This window comes from Pelodiscus sinensis, chromosome 1 (genome assembly GCF_049634645.1).
Source record: "Pelodiscus sinensis isolate JC-2024 chromosome 1, ASM4963464v1, whole genome shotgun sequence".
Taxonomy (NCBI): Eukaryota; Metazoa; Chordata; order Testudines; family Trionychidae; genus Pelodiscus; species Pelodiscus sinensis.
Genome location: NC_134711.1, coordinates 30,644,946 through 30,659,388, shown reverse-complemented (window position 1 = coordinate 30,659,388; position 14,443 = coordinate 30,644,946). Strand labels below are relative to the sequence as shown.

At 44.4% G+C, this 14,443-nt stretch overlaps 1 long non-coding RNA gene across 1 annotated transcript in view; it reads right to left on the bottom strand.

Moving 5' to 3' along the window:
• Positions 1-13,829, bottom strand: part of LOC142826516 (uncharacterized) — a 62,157-nt gene extending 48,328 nt beyond the window's left edge. The window contains exon 1 of the long non-coding RNA XR_012900701.1: positions 10,752-13,829. This is a non-coding gene — a long non-coding RNA (uncharacterized LOC142826516). The remainder of the gene's footprint in view (positions 1-10,751) is intronic.
• Positions 13,830-14,443: the final 614 nt, after the last annotated feature.

The window sequence follows — 14,443 nt, the reverse complement described above, 5'->3', positions numbered from 1 at the left end:
AAAAAGTCTTGCTTTTAAAAGACTTCAAGTGGTGAAGAAGCCAGTGGAAACTTGCCCAATGATTAATTACCCTCACTATTAAAAATTCACTTTATTACTGGCTTGAATCAATCTAGTTTCAGCTTCCAAACCACTGGCTCTTGTTATGCTTTTGTCCTCTAGTGTAACAATCTATCATCAGAAGTTTTCTCATGATAGATACTTATAGTGTGTGATCAAACTACCTCTTAATCTTCTCTTAGATTAGCTAAATAGATTGAGCTGCTTACATTTCTCAGTGTCAGTTTTCATTCTTCTATATGTTTTCTGAATCCTTCCCAACTTTTCCACATCCCTTTTGAAGTATAGACATCAGAACTTGACCCAAATCAGTAGTCTGAACTTGCCTAAGCTTAGCTTCCAGCCATTAGAAATTGTTATGCCTTTGTCTGATAGATTAAGGCACCCACTGCTATCATAAATCTTCTCTCCTTGTAGGTACTTATAAGCTTTGATCAATCACCTTTTAACCTTCTGTTAGATTAACTAAATACATTGAGCTTCTAAAATCTCTCACTGTAAAGCAGTTTTTCCAAATCTCAAATCGTTTTTGTAATTCTTTTTTGAACACTTTCCAATTTTTCAATATATTTGTGGATTGCAGATACTAGACTGGACATAATAATAAAGTAATGATCTAACTAATGAAGTATAGAGAGGTAACATCACAGCTTTATTGGCATTCCCCACTTTAAACATCACAGGATTGTGTTATTCCCTTTGAGGGAAGGTATTTCACTTCAAGCTCATTATCACTTGGTTATCTTACAGACTCCTAAATCCTTTTCTGAGTCACTGAATTCCAGAAATGCATTCCAGCCCACTTCCACCCAAACCCCTTGGGCTATGTCTACACTGAATGCATAATAAAGTACTGGATTGAAATGAGGCAAAGTAGATGTTCTCCTGGCCTGAGAAACCACCAAGTTCCTCCGTGGAAGTGGAAGAACACAGAAACAGAGAGGTGTGTGCAGTAAAAAAAGGTGGTCCCTGCAGCTCAGTTAGGGTATGTCTACACTAGCCCCCTAGTTTAAGCTAGGGAGGATAATGTAGGCATTCAAACTTGCAAATGAAGCCTGGGATTTAAATATCCCTGGCTTTATTTGCATGTTCCCGTCCGGTTGCCATTTTTAAATACCACTAGTCCAGACTAACTGCCCGCGGCTACACGTGGCAGTTAAACGGTAATTCAAACTAAGGACTTAGTTCGGATTACCTGTTATACCTCATTCCAAGGGGACTTAGTTCGAATTACAGTTTAACTGCCGCGTGTAGCCACAGGCAGTTAGTCCAGATTAGTGACATTTTAAAATGGCAACCAGACGGGAACATGCAAATAAAGCCCAGGATATTTAAATCCCGGGCTTCATTTGCAAGTCCGAATGCCTACATTAGCCTCCCTAGTTTGAACTAGGGGGCTAATGTAGCCATACCCTTAGACAGGAAGTGGGGAAGGAGGCAAGCCCAGTGCAGATCTCTGGACCTGAACCTATGCTCTTCAGTGCCCTGCCCTCAAGGGAGACTGGCCCTGAAGGTTATGTCTACACTGCAATGCATCTTCTGAATGCATCTGCTATTGTGAAATATAGCAGACGTGCTGTTTCGGCATCCATGTAAACCTCGTTGCATGAGGGATAAGAGATGTCTTGTAATACTGTTTTATTTTGAAATTTGGTGCTGTGTAGATGAAATAACTGAAATAAGATATGCAATTTGCATTATGCAAATTGCGTATCTTATTTTAAACTAAGGGTGCAGTGTAGACACACCCAAAGAGAAGTTGTCAGGACTGCCATCTGCAGGCAACCCTGAGGAGAAGAAGGACACTTGGACTATGGAGCCCTCCACCCAGATTGTGGTACGAAGTAGCCCAGAGAAACCAGATTTTAATCCAGTTTTATTATTGCAGCACAAATCAGAGTGTTTCAATGGAAACCCAGGTGACCAAGTGACGGAAACATCTGCTACTGTTAAGGCTCTGGACCCGGACCTAGTGAAGTAGGGTGGGCCAAAATCCCCTACCACCTACCCTAGCACTAAGTTGGCAGCCTACGTGCCCCTAGGTCAGAAGACCTGTGCTTTTTTTGTGGCTTGTGCTTGCCCCAATGAAAGTGACAGAGCCCCAGACTGTTTGCTGTCGTCCTTAGCCAGGGGGCTTAAGCAAAAACCTTCTTCTCTCTGTACTGTCCGGCTCCAGACTGTGTTGGCTGTCTGCCTTAGTCAGGTGTACAATAAAGCCTTTTTGGCCTTGTCCAGAGAGCCAGAGGCTCTGGCTGTGATGGCTTGTCCCCTAACCCAGGGGCTTGGGCAAAGGACTGCCTTCTGCTGTGCCTATCAAAGGGCCAGACTCATAGACTTGACTATTGCCCGATGCAACAACATACAGTGACCGCCCTTGAGCATGAGCCCAAGGTACCACTCCATTGATCATGCATGTGCTTGCTGTATGTATATTATGGTGAGATAGACATGGCTTTAGCACTGGTACATCTACACTGCCACATGATGCTATTTCCACTATATGCAATTGAGTGGACTGTCACTTCTGGTGCCAGAAAACCAGCATGATGTGGAGAACTTGTGGCATTTTGGAAATCTGGAATGACCAGCAGTGATTTCAGAATTTCCAAATGAGGAAACAGACCTTCATAGAGCTGTCTGAAGAGCTTGCATCAAACCTTCAGTGACAGAACACCTGATTCTGGGAAGCTATATCAGTGCAAACGCAGATTGTTTCTGTCCTGTGGAAGCTGGCAACACCAGACTGCTGTAGGTCCATTATAAACCATTTTGGGGCTGGAAAGTCCACTGTCTGGTTGTGCCTAACCCTGATTTACCCACAGATGGTGGCAATAAGGAAAATACCAGAAATAATAGCTGGATTTTAAAGGATGTGGTTGCCAAACTGTGCAGGGCCTTCAACAACACTTATACATCAATACTTGGCTTACCACCATGGCGGAATGAGTATGTGAACTCCCAAAGGTTCCTATTTGGTCATTCTGTAAGGGTTTGTAACCGGGTCTCTGTTGGGGGTTCACAGGGCGCCCCCAGTTCGTGGGTCCTCGCCCTGGGATGCCCTGTGCCTGACATTCCCGGCCTCTAGCCCGCCGTCTCCCCAGACTCGGGCTCCGCTGCCGGTCCTCACTGGGCCGGCTGCCCCTCGGTCCTCAACTCGGCTCCCAGGTCCAGGTCCGGTACGGTCTGTCCCCCGGCCATCCGCTCTCTGGTCCACCTGGGTTCCGTCCTGTTCCCCGACGCTCCGGTCGCCCCCGCCGGGGGGGGTCGAGTTCTGCTGCTTGGCACCGTCCCGTCCACGGTGGGGTCCTTCTGGTGCCCTGCGGAGGAGGCTGAGAGCAGATTCCTACCTGCTCCCCCCCAGGCCTCCCCCCGTCCTGTTCCCTCCTCCGCCCTTTTGAATTCCCCGCTCGGCATCTGCTCGGCCCCCACCCTTCCTCCGGCCGTCCCTGGGTACCTGGGTCCTAGCGCCGGCCGGGTTCCGGCCGAGCCGTCCTGCGCCTGCACGCCGGCCGCGCCGGGTTCCCCTCACTCTCCTGTTGGCTCCGGCGCGCCGCGCTGGCCCCCTGACCGCCACTGACCCTCTGCCCATGGCGGGGGGCCGCCTTTCCCGAGGCCAGGAGTGCGAGAGGAGGTCCCCCGTCACAGGGTTAATGGCCCAGGGAGACAGATTCATGAATATCAACCTAGGAAACACTGGCAAAGTTCATGATGAAATAGTTCTGAGGAGATCAAGATTGTACTTGAAGCGGGAAGGGATCGTATTCCCCTTAAGTGAATACTGTTTTGCAGTATGTCTGACAACATTTACTTTGTGGGATCCTACGTACCTTCTCCTAATTTTGCTAAGGAATCCAAAACCACTAACATCAATGACCTTGAAAAGGGGCAATTCACTTAACAAGCTCAATAGCTAAAGAATGGTCATAAAGTATATGCATGATATGCTGAAATCTTGCTCACACTGTCTGGGAACAGGAGGCTATGGCATAGGAATTTAAAGATGCCAGCATTATTCATCTTTTCAAAAAGAAAGGTTACCACACTTCTTGCCACTGCAGGAAAGACATTCTCCTGACTCCTGTTAAATTGGCTAACTGATCGGATACTGCTTGAAAGTGTATGTTGCTTTAGTGCTGGCCATGGCACTTCTGACATGATCTTTGCATTCTCACAAATTCTGGGAAAAGGACAGAAGCAGAATCAAGTTTTGTAGGTAATTATTGTTAATCATACTGAAGCCTTTGGCTCTGACAAACTAATCAAGGCAACTGAACTTGCCAAACAAGCCATCTTAATTTGCAACATTATTAAATCTTTTTCTTTTTTTGACTTCTCAGCTCCCCTTGTAATCACCAATTCAGGGAAACAAGGCTGTTTTTTTCTCTCTGACCTTACTTAGCACAGGTTGCACCTTACAAATCCAGGATTCTCTTGTCTGGCAACATCCGAGATCCTGCAAGACCACAGACGTTCCTAGATGAGAGAGGGTAAAGTGCTCAGGACCAATCTACTTTACAATCTGCTTAAGAAGCTAAATCCATCCATGTGCACACTGATTGGCAAGGAAACCAGGGATGATATGTGTACACATCTTGGCACAGCAGGAAGGCAGGCTTGTGGGGTTACGTAGCTTTGTTCTTAGTTCAGTTCCCCGACAGCCAAAGGTCATTAGCTGACTGTTCCTGTGACATCCCATGCATTAGATGATTATAACACAGCACCTCCATTGGGTTTTCACTCTAGCATTCAGTTTGTGGTACAGAAGGTGGCAGCTATGTTTAACGTGGTTATTATCCAGTGTTTTTGTCTTCACTATTTATACTTCCTTAAAAACATATATTATGGAGGGCAGTCAATCTTTTCTGATGATTATATCAACATTTACTGAAGGATGAGGATGCACAGCGCCATTTTTTTGAATGTTTGTTATCTGCTGTACCACTTGCACTTAGTGGCATTAATAAAACTACCAATCTCTACTATAGCTTAAAGTGGCTAAGGTTTCAGAGTGTGTGTGTGGGGGGAGGGGGTAAAAGGAAGGGTGGTTTATGCACAGGGTAGTGGCAGATGCTGTCATTGTCTGCATTGTTACTGGAATTGCAGTTTGGTTGTCTGCATGTAAGCTAAACTACAAAAAGATTGACCATCCCTTTATCTGTGCTGTAGAGTTCTGCTGCATTGAAACCCAGGAGTGTTCTATAAAAACACATAACACTCAGGGCCAGATTAAGGCATGGGCTAGCCGGGCAATTGCCTGGGGCGCCAACCTATGGGGGGCACCTGATGGCAGCTGTAAAGGGCACGCAGCACCCCTTATAGCTGCCATCAGGTGCTGTGTGCCCAGCTCCCAGATCGTGGGCTGCAGCAGATCTCAGCGGCCACCCTGCAGCAACTGCCCAGGTAGGGGGCTGCGTTAACCCCTGCAGCGCCAGCCAGCAGTGCCCTTCCCCCTGTGACCGTGGGGCACTGCCTGGCCAGGCTCAGCCCATCCCCGGCGGCCCCGGGCTGTGCGCCAGCACCGGTAGCAAGGCTGGGCCAGGCTGGGCATGTGCATCCTGTGCAACCAACTCCGTGCGCCCCCTCCCGTGTGCCGGTGCAGGGGCGGGGCCACGCATGCACCCTCCCCCAACCTGGGGCACAATTAACCTGTCTGCCCGTGGCACCAGAATGTCTCAGTCCAGCCCTGATAACACTAACTATACTTTCCTCATCCTTCCTGTTTGACTTCAGATACAGCTGTACATGAGCAATGGAGATAGGACACAGAAAATTGTTTGGAACATAATGATATCAGATTTTAAGGGAGAGGGCCACACACAAGTGAACGAAATGATAACACTAAATTGAAGTAATTAGCTAGAACGTGTAATGTATTTTGACAAGAAAGGTCAATATATTTTTTTAAATATTAAGGAAATGCATCAGAGGACACTGGCCAAATGTTATTGTTTCTAAACCTGCCTCCTTGCCTTCTTTTTGAGGTGGAGTGATGGGAAGAGAAAGACAGAAGTGAAAAAAAAAATCACTCCTGTCAGATATATCTGCTCCATAGATTTTGTTGGGTAGAACTTGGGGGAGGATGGAGTCTGGGATTCCTGTTGGCTACGTATTCACTCCCTGAATGCTCAGGGCAGTCTCCTGAGAGAGGTTTTGGGTTTCTGCAGGCACTATTTTCTCCTCCCAATCACTGAAGGTGGGAGCCTTGAAAGAGTGTCTTCCATCTCAACAGTATCCTTGGTGGCAGATAGAGGAAGTGACGGCAGTTAATGGGCAGATTCAGTGGCCCTAGAAACAGGCAAACTCCAAACTCATTCAACCATCAATTCAATTAACCTCTTCCTTTCCCTGTGGTTTAACTCCTTCTCCATGAACTGATTCATCAATGACTTTTCTGCTGAAAAATCTGACCCTGCTATGCTTTGAGGAATTCAGACTGCTCCAGTTTTCTCCTATCCAGCCCCTATCAGCAGATATTCCAGGTTTATTCTCTCTCTCTTTTGAAAAAAAAAGTGTAAACCTCATTTTTTAAGGAAGAGAGGTTTTTTCGAAAAAGGGTTTTTTTCTGAAAAAAACCCCACATCCAGACTGCTTTCACTTTCAAAAGCTCCCACAGCTTTCCCTCTTTTGAAAATAGAGCGTAGTCTAGACATAGCTTATATTAGCACTAATGTTTACTGATTAGAAACAATATATTACGCCTGCTCTGTTACAATTCTCCAGTCAGAAATTTGTAGTTGCTATAGTATCACTATACATGCTGCTACATTCATGATATATGGGCAACATTTTTTGGCTGAAGCAGTTCTTGGTATGACATATTATATGAGATTATTAACATTTGAGAGGTACAATATACATAATTACCACATAAAGTCTGTTAAAAGTATTCATTGCTGATGGCTGATCTACACTGGGAATTTATGTCAGAATAGTTTCATCCCTCTGGGATGTGAAAAATACAACCCCCTGACAGAGATAGCTATACTGAACTAACCCCTGGTGCAGACAAAACTAGGTCAATAAAAGAATTTTTCAATTGACCCAGCTATTGCCTCTCCGGTAGGTGGATTACTTACACTGAAGGAAGAAGCCCTCCCATTGAAATAGGTAATGTCTACACTGAAACAATACGATGGCACAGTTGCAATTGTAGTAGTTTAAGTTTAAGAAAATGGGGAGCACATCACATACTAAATTTTAAAAGCAACGAGGAGTCCTGTGGCACCTTATAGACTAACTGAAGTGTAGGAGCATAAGCTTTCGTGGGCAAAGACCCACTTTGTCAGATGCATGTCGGAAGACGAAGTGGGTCTTTGCCCACGAAAGCTTATGCTCCTACACTTCAGTTAGTCTATAAGGTGCCACAGGACTCCTCGTCGCTTTTGCAGATTCAGACTAATACGGCTACCCCTCTGATACTTAAATTTTAAAAGAACACTTACCAGCCACAGAAATAGTTTGTGCAATGTAAGATTTGACTGACAAAATTCCAGATATACTTTGACATTGCTCACAACACTGGACTATAGAAAAAATAAGTGTTTCTAATAAAAGAAGATATTGTAGAAGAAATATCTAGACAGAGTCACTATCAAAACTAAAAAGCATATGATCAGACTTTGACTGCTTCATTAACAGAGCCTGCAGAAGCATTGTGGATGGTTCCCAACCAACAAGCAGAGCCCATGAAGTAGAAGAATAAGATTTCATTGCCAAGAAGGAAGATTTGGCAGTTCCAGCAACATTTGACTTCCAACATCATTTTGCCTGTAAAGAGAGTTTCTGAGCAGAACTACACAAAATTATTGATTTTTGGTTTAATGAAACAAAACGGTTTGGTTGATCCAAAGTATTTTTTTTAAATTTTAGGTTTATGGTTTTGTTTTTTGAGGGTGGATTAAACATGTCTTGTTTGGTTTTAAATGTAGGTGAATTCCAAAATGAAATGTCCTTGTGAACTGCAAAGAAATGCCAAAAACAAAGTGAGCCTATTTTTCCAAAACTTGGTTTTCATTTTTTTAGTTGAAATTATTGACCAATTTGATCCAAATTCACTGATGGTTTCAGTTGACCCGAAACTGCATTTTTTAATAAAAATCAATTATTTGCCTAAATGATTTCTCTCAGTTTTACTTCTAAGCTCTAAGGACTATACATGCTATTATTCACTCCTCACATCTCCAATTATCTTGCTTGAGACAGGTACTAGAAAGGGCTGCAGAGCAAGTGTTGCCAACAGAAAGAAAGAAAGAAAGTCGAGGGGAAATAGAGGGGGCAGTAGAATCTGCCAAACCAGCTCCCTATCTACAGATGCATTCCCTATTTGGGGCTTTGGGAACAAAGAAGGTATCATTCACTCTACTGCCTTAGCCCTGGTATTACGACATACCAGCAGGTATCTAATGGCAGCACCACAATGGAGTAGAACAGGGTATGCATTAAGCATCAAGGAAGCACGACTGAAGTAAAAGGAATGTGATTGGAGCCATTTTAAACACACCTTCACTACATCTATTTACAGTCTTGAGTGTGGTAGCAGGTTTACCTGCTATTTTTTCTTTCTCCATTCATGCTGTTGTTCCACTACATTCTTATTGCTTTCAAGCTGCTTTATAGGTGAGTGACATATTGTTGCATTTCCCACACTATTAAATGGCACATTAAAGGGCAAACAAGATCCATAGTAAGTAGTTGGAACTCAACTTTTAACAGCTTTAATGCACTCTTATTGCTGACCATTTTCCTCGGTTTAATTGAAGGCCAGGGTTCTCTAACTTTTTCATAGTGTAGATAACATCTTGACAGTGCTGTTGTATCATGAACAAATCTCCTGCACAATTATGCTTGCACAGAACATCTTGTCTCCTATTCATATTTGCATAACATTCTTAATAGCAGTTAATTACATTGGAAAGTAATATCAAGAAAGCATTTGCATGTTTTATCATGTTATGTCCTTTGTTCCTAAAAGTGAATCACATGCCTCTTTTGCTTTTCATTTCAGTTTCAAGAGTGCCCAGTCAGATCTCAGATCTCTAGCCTCACCAGTTTCTGATCAGGGATCCTTCTCCCACATCCTTCTGGCTGAAATGTTATGAGGCTACATAGAATCCTGCCTTATGCTGTGATACTCCCAACAAACCAGTCTGTCTCTCCATGGTCTATAAATAATGAATTGTCAGCAAGTTATGAGTAACTACATAGCTCTTACTAAGCAAGTTCATTTATTCTAAAGGTAAAAGCATTACAGAGAAAACATAATAGAAAACAAACCAAATAAAAAACAACAAACAGAATTAACACGTACCCTAAATAAATCAGGAAGCCCCCATACATCTTATGGGGCCCAAAGAGGCCAAAGTCTTTCCAGTTCCTCTACAAGTCCATGGCCATTTGTTGGCTCAGAAAGAAGGCCCAAAGCCTGTTTATAGTCAGCCTTTTTATATTAAAAACTCTGTTGGTCGCTGGAAAACCCAGTTTTAAATAATATATGCAAGCTTCACTAAGAGATGGTACCTTTTCTTGTACTGTTTAGAGCCTTAAGTTATTAACCTTAGTCATGTCTCACTGTTTTTGGTCCCCAGACAAGCTTCTTTAACCCCGTCTCTCAGACCTGTATACAATTCTTGGCCTACAGTGACACAAATCATTCACAACACTTAGCACAATTTGGTCCCTAAAGACACTGCAGGGGGCTGCAACATCTGTCACAGTTACTATAATTTTTGCTATTTCTGACAAAATCAAGTTCCATAGATTTACCCCATTGTCCAGGAATTCACTGCTGTTTGTTAAAAAAAAAAACGCTTGTGTGTTTTTCCGTCTGCTCTCCTGACCCACCCCTTCCTTTCTTTTCCAACATTAATACTATACAGCCAACAATCATTTCACTTTGAGCTGTCACCTTGTCAAATTGCACAAATTTAGCAGGCTCCTCAGTACTGGATGAGTGATTTCAAAGGACCACTAAGGCAATTAAACCCTGCAGGAAGTGTTGCTAATGAGCAAGAGGTGGCACTTTGCCCTCTGTGATGTTAGAGGATATCACATTTCTGCCTTTGGGATAACACATTGAATCTTGGGCCTGACCAAGAAGTGGTGGACAAAAAGATTCCTTGACGTGTTTCTGTTTGAAAGATATACCAGTAACTCACTGATGTGAATTTTATTTGCCCATAACACTATACTCTGCACATTAGTCTGTCCATCTTCCCTGCTGCTCAAAGATTGAAGAGTGAGCTAGTGAGTTACCATAGCACAAAGACTTCATTTTCACCACATTTTTAACAAGACACTCTAAACTATTATACTCTAAATATTATCAGTGGGGCCGACAGACTTGTTGGGCTCCTGGGTAAGGGGAGGAGCATCATGTAGAAGGGGTGGGATTGGGGCTAGTCTTCCCCAGGCAGCCCTGAGCACCATCCGGAACATGCTGTATGGGGCTCCCGTGGAAATTTAAAGGGAACAGGACTCCATCTGCTGCCATTGCAGCACTGGGATAATTGCCCCTTTGCCGCCCCTTTGCCGCCCCTCCCCCCGTGAGCAGGCTTGAGTATTGTAATAACCATATCAGAAGTAAAAATAATAAAAATCCCAGATTATTTCTTCTCTTGTGTTTCCCACAATGTCCTGTCTTCTCTGTTATTGTGTAATCATGTGTCCTTAGCACTGGGGTGCTTCCCTCATACCTGGACATGGCTTTGTAGAGCACTTTGCATCTGACATGACTTCTGGTGGCCACTTCCTCAGCCAGTCTTTGCAGGTTTCTTCTCCAGACTTCTGTGTCTCTGCTCTCCAGACAAGTTTCAAAACAGTTTGCTCCCCTGCAGTGGTTCAGCTTGAAACAAAAAAGATAATTTGGCCTACCAGGGCTTATCTCCCAAAAATCAGTCCTTTGCTTCTTCCCAGTTTCTTTCTCATTCCCTGGTCCTTACTGACAAGGACTCCTCTATAGTTTAAGACCACACCACAAAGCTAACCCTACTTCTGTTGCTCTGCTTTCTGGATCTCACCAATCCAAAACTACTAGACCTTCCTCTCAGACCTTCCCAAAAAGTGGGAATTCTCCCAACTTCCTCTCACCTGGCTTTCCTGCTCTACTGAGCTCTCTCTGTTCTTTCAAAGCCTAGCTCAGAGGTGGGAAATAATTTTTGATGGGAAGGCCACTCCAAGATTTTGGCAAGTGGTCAAGGGCTTCATAAGAACAAAAGGAGGACCATACTGGGTCAGACCAAAGGTCCATCTAGCCCAATATGCTGTCTGCTGACAGTGGACAATACCAGATGCCCCAGAGGGAGGGATCACAATAGGTAACCCTCTTGTGATCCCTCCCCGGTCACTTTTCCATGGAGAAGGTGCGACATCTGGACAGAGGTTGGATGCAGAAGGGAGCAGGAGAGGGTGTGGGGTCTCAGTTTGTGTGAAGGAGGGGTTATGACGTAGGGCAGAGGATTGCGTTGCAGGGTCTGGGAGGGGATATGGATTCAGGAGAGGATTCTGGCCTGGGGGATGGATGTAGAATGGAGTGCATGGCCCAGGAGGGGTTATGAGTGCAGGAGAGGACTCTGGCTCATGGGGACCTCAAGGCAGCCCCAGGCTGCTCAAAATGGCTGGAGGGTCCCTCCATATGCTGCTCTGTGACATGTACCTCAGTGGTGGGGGGAGACTTTGTATGCTGCTCCTGCCCCTATGCTGATCATCACAGCTCCCATTGACTGGTTTCCAGCTGTGATTGGTCTGGCGATAGAGGCAGTGCACAAAGCTTCCCCCCACCAGAGGTGCACAGCACCTAGAGTGTGCCGCCAGCCATTTTGAGAACCGTTGGGTTTCAGCAGGCAGAGAAGCTGCCTCATGGTCTTGGTGGGGAAGGCTGTGGATCTAAAGGCTTTTCAGGCTGGATCCAGCCCTCAGGCTGTATCTTGCCTGGCCCTGGCCTACCTTCTTCTTCTCTGGCCAGGTGGAGAGTTGCTAGTTATAGTATAATTAATTAGAGTTTTTCCCTTGCCTTACAGGTGATGGGGATTAAGACCTATCATAGACTGTCTTCTTAAATATAAGCTCCTCAGTGTAGAAATTCTCTTTATTGTTAAGTACACCATCAAAAGTTGTTAGCACTTAGCTAATAATTTGAATAAACTGATCTATAATTGTCAAAATACACTAAGCATATTTGATTAAGTACACTGGTTTTTCATTGTTCATTCATTAGCTAATTTGCTGCATTGTTTAATTTACTGTGGATCTCCCTTCCTCCCCCCATCATTAATGCAAATGAACAAGGTTCTAGATAATGTGCATGTCATCAGCCCTGGCATAAAATGTACACAATTTCCCAATGAAACATGGCATATTGCTTACAAATCAGTTTAAAGGATGTAAGCATAACATAAATGTGACAAAAATAATTAACTGTCTAGAGAATTTTAAGAGGACAGAGAATAGGGAGATCTTATCCTTTGTTTAGCAAAACAAAGCTTGGATAAGAAAAGGTCTGGGGCAGGGATGACTACTCAATTTTAAAACAGTTACGTTCATCCATAACTGTATCCCGTGAGAACCATTAACAAACCTCTGTGCCACCTAATGGCAAACCAGAGTTATATACTGTAACCCTTCTGTCAGGTGAAGCCAACTGCAGCCAGGGCCAGGTTTAATATCTAAGAGCTCCTCTCCATCCACCCAACACAGAACTGGCTCGAGCCCCCACCTGTTAACCTGGAAAATTCACACATCCCTGGGCACCTCTGAGGGGCAATGTTTCCCCACTCACAAGCACAGAGTCTGAGTGTCGGAAAGAAACCTTTAATAAAAGGGGAGGGAAGTAACGTGGCATTAATTTAAGAAAACACCACAAACAGAGTTCACAACCAAAACCATGAGTAACAGTCCCTCCCTGAGTAGGTTGGGCAATGTCCTTTTCTGCTCAGGTTCTTAAGTCCAGCAACGTAAATGTCCCCTTGACATGCCCAATCCCTCTCTGCACGCCACTCAGAGGTGCTGACTTTAGTCAGGGCTGACCTAGAGCTCAGAAGTGCACCCACAGAGTTCACTTCCCATCCTAGGTGGGAGTGGGGTAAGGAGATACATATTACTCACTCCACTGGTCACTTACCATCCACCAGCTTGCTGCTGTCTGCCACCACCTTGCTAGCCATTCGTCTCACCTCACTGCTGCAACTCTTCTGGACACTCATTGCACCTCTTGTTCATTGCTGCCCTGCTGGGCACTTATTACTCTTCTCCATCACCTGTCTTCTAGCTGCTCATCACATCTCCCACTGGTTTGTGGTAGAGTTGGCTCTGGGTTAAACTTGGCGATTTCAGCTCTCAGAGAGCTCAGTGTAGTAAGTTAAGGGTCAGTAACATGGAGTCAGCAGGCCTGACTAGAGGCCTGTAACATGAAAACAGCAACAGGCCTGCAATCTAGTGAGCAAGACTTTGGTTCAGCAACACAAAAATCAAGCAAGAGGCCCGAGTGATAACTGTGTGAGCAGGTCAGTTAGGCTTAGTCTAGACTGCAAGCCTCTTTCAAAAAAAGAATGTCTAGACTACAACCAGTACTTTTGAAAAAGCAAGCTGCTTTTTCGAAAGAGAGCACCAAGGCAGTCTGGATGCTCTCTTTCAAAAAAGCACAGTTTGCATTACATGGTGCCTTTTTTAGAAAAAAGGCATTCTTTCTCGTTAAACAAGGTTTGAAAAAACTGCTGCGTTCTTTCAATTTACTTTAGAAAGAATGAGCCAGCAGTCTAGATGCAGGGGAAGTTTTTTTTGAAAAAAAGGCCACTTTAAAAAAAACAACAACCCTGTAGTCTAGACATACCCATGGGGCATAAGGAGGCACCAGGTACAGACTGTAAGCTAAATGGGAGTAGCAAAACATCTTAGTAAGGAATGTCTTGGTACAAGGACTCCCTAGGAGCTATGCACATACTGATCTGGGTTCAGGACCAGGTCAAAACTGACAGAATGATGAACAGAAGGTAAGCCCTCTTGCATAAGGTGAGGGGTGGTAACTAGGCAACAGAGGGTAGCAACCTGGTATGTAAAGAAGTGATGTCAGTTGTTTGTACCTATCTATAAAAGGATATCGCAAAGGGTGCTATCCGGACGACCTTGAGGGGGTGCACTAGGTGCCTGAATGGCAGGTGTCATTGCCTAAGACTTACAGAATGCACAGTAGCTTAACTCTGACTAACTGCTGTTAATATCTGTTATATAGCAATAGGCCTGCTCGGTGTTGGTACCTTGTCAATGTGAGCCAAAGTCACAGTGGTGTAACATTGTAGGATTTCTGTTACCAACTGTTAGAGTTTCGCATTTGACAATAAACCTGCTCGATTGATTTCAAACCTTGCCTGCATCTGTCGTTTCCAGGGGCTCT